The sequence below is a fragment of the Canis lupus genome, chromosome 1, assembly GCF_048164855.1.
Source record: "Canis lupus baileyi chromosome 1, mCanLup2.hap1, whole genome shotgun sequence".
Taxonomy (NCBI): domain Eukaryota; kingdom Metazoa; phylum Chordata; class Mammalia; order Carnivora; family Canidae; genus Canis; species Canis lupus.
The window spans coordinates 18,856,228-18,867,625 of record NC_132838.1 but is presented as its reverse complement, the minus strand read 5'-3'; the positions used below and the strand labels follow the sequence as shown (position 1 = coordinate 18,867,625).

Here is an 11,398-nt window from a genome sequence, read left to right as displayed (position 1 = left end):
AGGCCCAGCATCATCGCCTCCAGCTCCCCACTTCTCCTTCTGCCTCTCCCTCCATCGGTGCACAAGTGCTCTTTCTCTCTTCTCCCTCAAATAAATAAACAATATTTTTTAAAATAAAAAAATACATAGAAACTACACTTGGGTATGAAACAATTTTTTAATTTGGAATTCCCTCAGGTATATATTTATAGAACTCTATTTTGTATCTAATACTAATTTGCTTTGGTAAGTGTATCTACTTAGAAATCTATCCGGCCAGTCAGTGCCCTGTTCTGTTCTTTTAAACATAGTGTTTATGGCATTTTCCGTATGACAGTCATGGACTGTACTATGACTTCCTAGGTTTTTGCTAGCAGTATCTAGAAATTATATGCATGCACAAAGTGGGTCAACTGGTTTGAACGAACGTGGTTACCTTTGTAAACATCTCACGGTAGATCCAGTTAGAACACATACAGATTGTTTGCTTCCCCATGATGGTAGAAAACTTGCTTGGCCTCAGGGGGTTGGAGGGTTATGAGTATTTTTCATAACTACTACTTCCTCAACTTAACCTTTATTATATTTTCCATATTTGCTAATACAGGATATACTTGAAGTGTGTCTTTAAAATGGTGTGACTTTGAGAGGGCCTGGGGTGGCTCGGTCAGTGGAGTGCGCAACTCTTGATCTCAGGGTTGTGAGTTTGAGCCCCACTCTGGGTGTGATTATTTAAAATAAAAAATAAAAATAAATACATAAAATTATGTGACTTTTTAAAAGCTCATATTACCACTCTGGTCTCCTATTATGGGCCACTTTTTGCACATATTAGCTTATTTAGGACTCACTTTAATCCAATTGAAAATATGCTCTCTTCCTTTCCTAAAACATAAACATGAGAAGTTATTTATCTAAATAAATGGTCCATGAACATTGTTATTCCAGCAACACTATTTTTGCTCACAGCACCGTTGAAACTCTCCTTTGGGGCTTTTTTGGGGTAGGTGGACTCTGTGGCATATTCTTTCAACTGCTCTCAGTTGTGGAAAACTTTCACCTTTTAAAGTTTAGAACTTTATCTACCTACCTACCTAGATCTGTCACCAAAAGTAATTCAACACAAACTAAAGCGAGGTAGTATTTTCTACTTGTCGGCTTGCAGAAATTCATCTCCAGTACCAGCAAGGATGCTGAGAAGCCAGGAGCCCTCTGCACCACCAAGGACAGTATGACTTGCTACAAGCTTTTGGAACGAATTTGGCTATATATATATATCCAAAGCCTTTAGAAATATCCAGACATTTTAAGGAGGCATTCTACTTCTGGGCATGTATCCTGTATTTTAAACTTTATCCAAAGTGATGTCCACTGCCACAGATATCTAATAGAGGATAATGGAAACCTAGTCCATTGCCTACAGAATATGTTCTAACCCCCGATTTACTGTAAGGTTACTTCTGTTCTCCCCTGAGGAGTCCTGGGAGAGCCATCAAAGGCACCCATTATGCCCTGCTGCAGGATCTCAGCTAGAGGAGCTTGGGAAAAGTACACCACACCCACCCCACTGCTGGGGAATTTCATTTGCATCTTTAAGTAGGAGGTAGAGTCACCGCCAACTTCTGCTTTGCATGTGTAAAGAGCCTGGGGCACGTACTGCAGTAAGAGTTCAATAATTCTGGTTTCCAGCATGTTAATCATAAATGCTCACCTCCTAGGACCACTATTTTGGTGTAAGAATCATGTTAGTGTGTACACTCTCCTGTGCTCGTTTGCAAATCAATCCTATTCTTCAATGGCATTGTTAGCTTTTGCCTTTCCTTCTCAGCTGTTTCTGTTTGGAGGTTTTGTGGAGTTTTTTTGTTTGCTTGTTTTTTGTTTTGCTGACATCTCACCATTCTCTTCCATCCTGTCCCCAAATTTAGCCTATTTCAAGGGCTTAAAAGTATTTATAGGGACACCAAAGTGGCTCAGCGGTTGAGCATCTGCCTTTGGCTCAGGGCGTGATCCTGGAGTCCTGGGGTCTAGTCCCCACGGGGAGCCTGCTTCTCCCTCTGCCTTTGTCTCTGCCTCTCTCTCTGCTTCTCTCATGAATAAATAAATAAAATCTTTTTTTAAAAAAAAGTATTTATACTTTTAATACTGGATGCAAATTAATCCCTATACACATTTTAAAGGGATCCTATATATTTCAACATCGATTACTCACCCCCTATTGTTTATTGCCCCACCCCCAGCCCTGTACAATGTCCATCCCTGTTCCTCTCTTATTTTGTTAGATGTGTGAAATCATTCCCCCAAGACACAATCCCTTCTTAGGAATGCTTCTGTTCCCACAGGCCAGAAGCACCACTCCTACCTGCCCATTACTACAAACTAGACCCCCTGTGAACTGGATCCTGGTGAATGTAACCTAAATTGGAAGACATTGCACTTGTCCCAGGAATTTGGAGTTGAGGCGGGAAGGTTGTCTCTTCTGGATTTGGACATAGGGGCTGAACAAATGATCTGTGAAGGACAAGCTAGAAGACTAACAAGACGTGGGGTTAAATCACCACTTGGGGACAGTGCAAAGATGGGAGGCCAGGGAGGTGGTGGTGACCAGGAGAGAGGAGGAGAAACGGAGGGAAACCGCCTGGAGTTGATATTCCCAATCCTGAAGTTCAACTGGGTTCCTTGGGGCCTTGTTTGTCGGCACTAAAGCTCCCTCTACATGAACTAGCATAATGAGTTTTAGTTAATGACACCAAATAATCCTTGAATCAGATTCTCAGAGGAGATCTTCCAAACAAAGATTGTATAAACTAATGAATAAATAGTAACCATATTAGGAACTAATCCCATTCATTTTTCATCTTTTTCTGCTTTTAAAAAAATGAGAAATATGTCATCCATACAGAAGAGTGCACTCAATTTATATGCAGGGTTTGAAACAACCTCTGCTTGCGGAGCCTGGGTGGCACAGTTGATTAGGCATCTGTCTTCAGCTCAGGTCCTGATTTCAGGTGTCCCTTGGTACCTCCTGTTACATCCAGGGATTGAACCCCATGTCAGGCTCCCTGCTCAGTGGGAAGTCTGCTTCTCCCTCTGCCTCTCCTCCCCATTCATGCTCTCTCTCAAATAAATAAATACAATCTTTAAAAATAAATTAAAATAAATTAAAAAAATTAAACAGCCTCTGGTTGAAACTATGCACATGTTTTATAAATTCTTCTGGTCCAGACAGTAAATATTTCTGGCTTTGCAGGACATACAGTCTTTGTCAAAACATTTCTAGTCTGTCTGTAGCACTAAAGCACATAATTTATGTGGTTGTATTCCAATAAATTTTATTATAAAAAAGGCAGAGGGCTGGATTTGGTCTGTAGGTCATCATTTAAAGACTATGGCTTACAAAAGAATTATTATCCCAGGTTTAAAGAATTTTAAAGCAGGGGCACCTGGTGGCTCAGTTAGTTAAGCGTCTGCCTTCAGCTCAAGTCATGATCGCAGGGTCCTGGGATGGAGCCCTGAGTTGGGGTGGGGATGAGGTCCCTAGTCTACTGGGAGCCTCCTTCTCCCTCTCCCTCTGCCTGCCAGAGGGAGGCTTGTGCTCTCTCTGCTTGTGCTCTCTCTCATTCTGTCAAATAAATAAATAACATCTTTTTAAAAAAAGAATTTTAAAACAATGTTCTGTACAACCACCGCCCAGGTCAATAACAGATAACAGTGGAGAAGTTTCTGCGTGCCCATGCTAAACGATGGCCCTTAAAGGCACAGCCACCACTCTGACACGTGTGATGCACATTTTCTTGCATTGCCAGCTGTGTATGCCTTACTACAGAGAGTAGCTTCTTTTTGCCCGCTTTTGAACTTTTGATAAATGGAATCCTACTTAATGCATTCTTTTTCTTTTTTCTCTCCTCCTCCAGGATTACACAATCTCTCCCAGACATTAAGATGGAGGAAATGTTTCCCAGAGGCAGAACCATAAGGACATTAGGAGGCTGTGGGGGGTGGTACAAGGCACTCCAGCTGAAGGAGGATGGAATATGCCATGAAGTTCCTCAACTTTTACTATCTTAAGTCCCTCTCCAGGTGTGTGGAAGTGAGCACCTTGGTGGTGACCCTGTAGCCACTGCTGGAGCCCAGTCTGGGGCTCTGAGGCTCAGCTCTGCAGGGTAAGCACTGCCTACCAGAGTGTGCAGAAGGGCATCATGACACAGTCTTGAGGGTCTCCTTCCAAGTCTGGGACAGCCTGATGCTGGCAGACAATCCCTCTTCCTGCTGGAGGAAGACAGCATGAACCGTAAAGACAGAGGAGTATTTCCAAACCCTGATGGACAAGACAATGTTCATGGTCCTCCAGAAGGAGCAGAAATGGCAGTGTCCATCACGTGGGGTCCTACCTATTGGGGGAGAACATTGAAAGCCTAGAAGTCCTTAAGGGATGCTAATAACTACATCCCTGTCTTGATGCAAAAGACTAGGTATTAATTCTCCCTCTCCCATAAGTCTGCCAAGAAGATCAAGGTGGCCTGCAGAACCTTTGGCTTGGTCAAGGTGAGTCTACTGGACTTCATTGGTTGTTTGACAGTGAAGGCAACTCATGATGGCACATACTCCATTTCCTAGGATATGCACTGCTACGGGATAAGGTTTATCATGAAGGAAGTTCTTTATTGGCCCCTCTTCGGCATATAAACCATGTTTCTTGGCACCTTCTGTTACATCAAGCAACTCCTGGATGCCACAGAGGGAGGGCAGCCCAAGGACAAGACCTCATCCCTCATCTCAACCAGTCTGAAGACACTACAACGAAGGCCCAAGTTCTTGGAGGTCTTCCCAGCCAAAGACTAGACTGGGGACCTAAAGCTCAGCTGGTAGCATCCACAAGCCTGGCAGCTAGAGATCTTCTTCTTCTTCTTCTTCTTCTTCTTCTTCTTCTTCTTCTTCTTCTTAATAAAGATTTATTTTATTTTATTTTGAGAGAGAGAGAGAGTATGCGTGTGAGGGGGGGGAGAGCAGAGGGAGAGAGAGAGAGAGATAATCGTCAGTAGATTCCCCACTGAGCATGGAGCCCAATGTGTAGGGCTTGATCCCAGGACCCTGAGATCATGACCTGAGCCAAAATCATAACCTTGGATGTTCAATTGACCAAGCCATCCAGGTGCCCCTAGAGAGCTTCTCGCCTTCTCACGCTCCCTCTTCCCAATAAGACCACGAATTAAGAAGCAGAATGAAGGGCCAGAAACCTTGAGTAGGCAGGCTAATGGAGAACTGAGGATTCTTGACCTTGCCTAGTTCTCTCCTTCCCAGCATAGCTTAGCTGATCAAGGCTATGGCATAAAGTCTGCTCTTCAGCAAGCTGTCTTCACACTCTACATTTTCATTACACTCTCTACCTCCTGACCTTCCATGCAAAGTGCTCCTGAGTGAACTCTCAAGCCCACTAATGCAACGTTAGAATGTTTACAGTAAGTTACTTATGCTGGGGGAGAGCACCAGCTCTCCTAAAATGCTCACCTCATTTTATGAGCCTGGTATAAATTTGATATTAACATTTGACAATACACTGTGAGAAAGGATAATTGCAGGCTAATTCCCTCATGAACATTAGATGTAAAAATCCTATACAAAATATTTACAGATTCTAGCAAAATGCAAAAGGTCAATATACATCGTGATCAAGTTGCTTTTTTCCCTCAGGAAAACAAGATGTATTTAACGTCATAAATCAACCATTATAATTCTCTATATTAACTTAACAGGAGGAAAAAATTGCATAATCACCTCAGCAGGGGCAGGAAAACTTTTGATTAAGGTCAGCATCCATTTATGGTTAAAAAGAAAGCTTTTATCAATCCAGGGAGTGAGATTACTTCATCTCATTTTGAGCATCCACAAAAAAGTTTATAGGAAACACCATAATTAATAGTTAAATGTTGGGTAGCCCGGGTGGATCAGCAGTTTCGCACTGCCTTCAGCCCAGGGATTGATCCTAGGGACCTGGGATCGAGTTCCACATCGGGCTTCCTGCATGGAGTCTGCTTCTCCCTCTGCCTGTGTCTCTGCCTCTCTTTCTCTCTGTGTCTCTCATGAATAAATAAATAAAATCTTAAAAAAAAAAAAAAAGAAATTTCCTTTAAAAAATAGTTAAATGTTAAAATTTTTTTCTTTTGGTTTTGAGAATAAAGTGTTGACTAATCTCCAAGAAGCAGATGCCAAGATGGCTCTGGAAATGCAGCATATTTGTTGGAGGTGATACTTGTGAAAGACCAAGAGGGAGCAGGACAGGGCAGAGAAAGCCACAGGCCTCAGTGTGGCTCTGACACCCATGGCAAGGAGAGGGGAGGGAAGAACATGAGATAGAATTTAACGAACTAATTCTAAATATCTTATCAAATGCAAAGGTCTAAGAAGAGACAAGGTAGGGGGCACTAGCTGGCTTAGTAGGAGGAGCATGCGACTCTTGATCTGGGGGTCGTAAATTCAAGCCCCGTGTTGGGTGTAGAGGTTAGTTAAAAATAAAATAAAAAATAATAGACAAAATATTATTCAAAAATAAGGTGGGAGAGCATGCTTTATGAAATATCAAAACTTATTATAAAACTACAGTAATGAGGTAGGATAGTGCTGGTGTTAACAATGGATAAAGACTAATGGAAGAGACTGGATGGAGACTCCAAGAACAGACCATGCAATATGGACAATGGATTTATGACAAGGATGACACTTCAGAGCAGGAGGGGAAGGTCTTTCCAATCAACAGTACTGGGCAATTGGATCTTCATATACAGAAAATGAAACTTGACCTTACCTCACATCATATGCAAAAGTTAGTACAGGCTGATCATAGATTGTGCAAGGCAAAACAACAGTCTTTGTAGAGGATAATATAGACAATAGGGAAAGACTTTTTAAAGCAAGGCACAATGTTTTATTTTGGGGGGGGGAGATAAGAATTTTTTATTGTAACAAAAATAAATAATTTTAAAGTAATTTTAATTTTTTTAAAAAAGGCCAAGGTTATATGCAATCCTGATGATTTAAAAGATCTATTTTTGCAAATTTTGTAAGGAGTGAGACAGACGCATGAAAGGGTTTTACTGGTTATTGTTATTACAAACAGCTCTTTTTTAAAAAAGATTTTATTTATTTATTCATCAGAAACAGAGAGAGGCAGAGACACAGGCAGAGGGAGAAGCAGGCTCCATGCAGGGAGCCCGAAGTGGGACCCAATCCGGAGACTTCCAAGGTCATGACCTGACCTAAAGGCAAACGCTCAACCGCTGAACCACCCAGGCATCCTTAACAGCTCTTTTTTTAAAAAAAGATTTTATTATTTATTTGAGAGAGCAGGGGGCAAGGCAGAGGGAGAAAATTAATAAATTTCTTTGAGCACAAAAAGCCAGCCACAAAGTGGCAGGAAATATTCGTGACACATAACCGAGGAGAGCTTATAGTTGGAATACATGCAGAACACGGGTGCAGTTCCATAGGAAAAAGACAATAAAGGGGGAAATGGGCAAAAGAGGGGATATCCAAATAGCTAAGAAATGTGAAAATGTGTTCAACCTCATTAGTAATGAGAGAACCGCCAAATAAAACTACAATGCAAGGGCACCTGGCTGGCTCAGGTGGTACAGTATGCAACTCTTGATCTGGGGGCTGTAGCCCCACCTTGGGTATAGAGACTACTTGAAGATAGAATCTTTAGAAAAAATAAAAATACATAAAATTACAATGTAAATGAACACTACATGCACAGAAAGACGAAAATCAAAAGGACCAAGAAGAACACAGCATCCATTATACCATATCTTTTTTAGTTTTCATAACCTAACTTAATCATGAAAAACATTAGACAAACACCAACTGGGGGACATTCTACAGAATAACTATATTTTTCAACAATGCCAATATCATGAAAGACAAAAGCTGAGGAGTGGTTCCATTTTAAGGGAAACTAAGAGGAGGGGCGCCTGGCTGGCTCAGTCGGTAGAGTGTGTGAGTCTTGATCTCGGGGTCATAAGTTTGAACCCCATGTTGGATGAAGACATTACTTAAAACCTTTTAAAAAAAAAAAAAGGAAAACTAAGGGGACATAAAAGCCACATGTGTTGAGTGACCCTGGATTATATTCTACCCAAGAAATAAAAATTGTTATAGAGGAGGATTTCCGAGACAATTGGTGGAATTTGGGTAAGATCCATAGCAAGATAATGGCATGGTTCAAGATTCTATTTTTTTTTAGTATATGTGCTGCCGAAGCGAGCACAAGATTCTATTTTTGATTTTAATAATTGTACCACGATTACTTAAATGAATGCCCTTGTTCCTAGGAAATAATCTTTTCATCTTTTAGGATTAGGGCCTGATGTCCACAATTTAGTTTTATGTATGTTTAAAGATATGTATATATAAAATAATTATATATATTAATTTATATATTTACATATCATGTAACATATATATAATAAAATTAGATAGATGCATAATAAGACAAATGAGGCAAATGTATTCCATAGACTAGATTGATCAAAGATACTGAACAAGGCTTTTTAAAAAATATAACCTATAAGTTAATACTGATTTATACAAACAATGCTGTGAAATCCTACTCAGGTAAATGAGTGTCTTCAGATATATTGAGAGAAAAAGGGCACCCCACCATTGCTTCCTTAGCAATTCCCATAGATCTCTTCTATGGCTAGTTACCAATGGCCTTTTTAGACATTCTAGATGTCTAGAGAGCTCTCCCAACTCAGTCATCTCACTTTGGATGGTAGAAAGCACATTACGGAGGCTCAATAAACTTTGGCTAATGGTAGTGGCATTTGCAAGCCACACAAGAAGGCTGGTTGACGAATTCATTCTGGAGATTACATCTGATAGCTGTGTCTTGCTTTGCAAATTTAGTTTAATAATCTTGAGCCACAAGTTAAGGCTGTTCATTTATCATCAAGAAAAGATTAGAAGACATCATAGTCCACATGAAGGTAATCATTAATTCCTTCTTTTTGCCTGGGAGCTTATACTTCTCAGAGCGCTGACACATCCATCCCCAATTCACAGTAACAGATGCGTATTCTCTTTCTCAACTGAAGCGCAAAAAACTAAAGTTCAGAGTTGTATTTTAAACTAAAGGCACATCTATTGATGCCTAGCCAAGCATTGGTGAGTAAGCTGGACTATCTCTACTATTGCTAGAAAATTTAAACCATATAATAAGGTTCAGTATAATAATTTTTCTTACACCCAAAAGGGAAAAAATCCTGGAAAAAGATCATTTCCACAAGGTATGGTGTTCTTTAGATGATCCACAACTTAAAATACACATGAGGTCATGCATATATGCTTCTATTTGCCTAAAGAAGTTCTGAAAGACTATCCCTGAAACTGATACAAGTAATTAGTGACCTGTGAGGTCTCAGAGATGGAAACAGCACAGATGAAGGACCCAAACGTTTTCACTGTAAAGTGTTTCATATTTTTAAGTTCACGAAGTACGTGAATTATTTATCACTGAGAAAAGAAATCCATAGCTAACTGAGTGGACCCAACAAAGACACAACTTTGGCTTTGGAGTGCTGTAGTGTTCATTTTCTGCCCCTGAATGCCTCTTTTGTTAGCCCCAGCTCATCATGCAGGTGTTGGTGACAAAAGGGCACAGAATAAGCTGAAGTTTATGAGGTTATGTGCAAATAAAGGACACCTGCCCTCCTCACTGTTCCTCTGCAATCTTCCATCTAAAGATAAACTTGATACATTACAAATGAAGTTTGTGGCACTGCTCCAGAGGGATAGGAATAAATGAAATTTTCTCAGTGCCAAAAGGAATATTCTTTAACTTTGATTTTTTTTTAATCACATGAAAGAAAATACCAGAGTCTTTGTTATATTGCATTTCGGATTACAAAAAAAATGAAATAGAGATTGTTGTAGGAATTTTAGAATACCCAAAAATTAAAGAGGAAATTCACTAACATGGATGTCAGAGTTTAACAGGGGTAAAGTTAGCTTTCCTCCTTTAGAACACATTTATGAGTCAGAAAATGAATTTCGACTCAGCTGTGATCTGATAGTTTATTTTTTCCTAATATGGGATGTGATATATCAATCTGAGTGTTGGCAGGAACCGCAGCCTCTTATTAAAATTGGAAATCAGCTGTCTCAATTTATAGACATGTTGTGATCCCAAATCCACTTGGAATGCAAAACACAATTTTCTCATAGAACAACATAAAAATGATGGCAAGATTCAGAGGCAAACAACAGAAGTCCACATAATTCACAGTGACTCAGAAGGCCAACAGTGCTTTGTCACACTGAAGGGAAAGAGAATAAACCTTTCCTTTGTCTCAAAAAAAAAGTTTATACAGAAAGTATATTGTTACACTGATATGACAAATATATAGCAGGATACCCTTTTATCAATTATTTATCCAAAGGGTTTTTATGCAGGGATGCCTGCATGGCTCCGTGGTTGAGCGCCTGCCTTCAGCTCTGGATGTGATCCTGGGGTCCCAGGATCGAGTCCCACGTTGGGCTCCCTGTGTGGAGCCTGCTTCTCCCTCTGCCTGTGTCTCTGCCTCTTTCTCTCTGTGTCTTTCATGAATAAATAAATAAAATCTTAAAAAAAAAAAGGGGGATTTTATGCCTTCCTATTTGCTCCATTACTGTTGGCTTTAAAGCTTTCCCTGTCACCCTTGTTCACAATTACCCTCTTGTCTTCATTTTTAAATGCTTTCTCCATTTTTACTATCTTCATTATTGTTCATCTTAACTTTGAATTCAAATTATCTTCAATTTCACCCATGGAATTTCAAGATTGAAAAAAATCTCATGTCAGATTATATCAAGCTAAAGACCTTCTGCACAGCAAAGGAGACCACCAGCAAAATGGAAAGACAACTTACTGAATGGAAGAAAATATTTGCAAATTATGTATCTGATAAAGGGCTAATAGCCAAAATACATAAAGAATTCATACAACTTGATAGCAAAGCAACAAACAATCAATTAAAAACTAGGCAGATAGGCAGATGGGATCCCTGGGTGGCGCAGTGGTTTGGCGCCTGCCTTTGGCCCAGGGCGCGATCCTGGAGACCCAGGATCGAATCCCACGTCGGGCTCCCGGTGCATGGAGCCTGCTTCTCCCTCTGCCTTTGTCTCTGCCTCTCTCTCTCTCTCTCTGGGTGACTATCATTAAAAAAAAAAAAAAAAAAAAAAGCTAAGCAGAGGATCTGAATGGACATTTTTCCAAAGAAGACATCCAGATGGCCAGAAGTCACATGTAAAGTTGTTCAACATCACTAATCATCAAGAAAATGCAAATCACAACCACAATGGACAGACTTAAATAGAGAGAACAAGTAGATGGTTGCCAGCAGGGAGAATGGTGAGGAAACAGTAAAATAGTTCAAGGGGATTAAGT

The 11,398-nt window shown here is 40.2% G+C and overlaps 1 pseudogene; it reads left to right on the top strand.

Moving 5' to 3' along the window:
- The first annotated feature begins 4,003 nt into the window (after positions 1–4,003).
- Positions 4,004–4,818, top strand: LOC140603330 (lipid transferase CIDEC-like; annotated as a pseudogene).
- Positions 4,819–11,398: the final 6,580 nt, after the last annotated feature.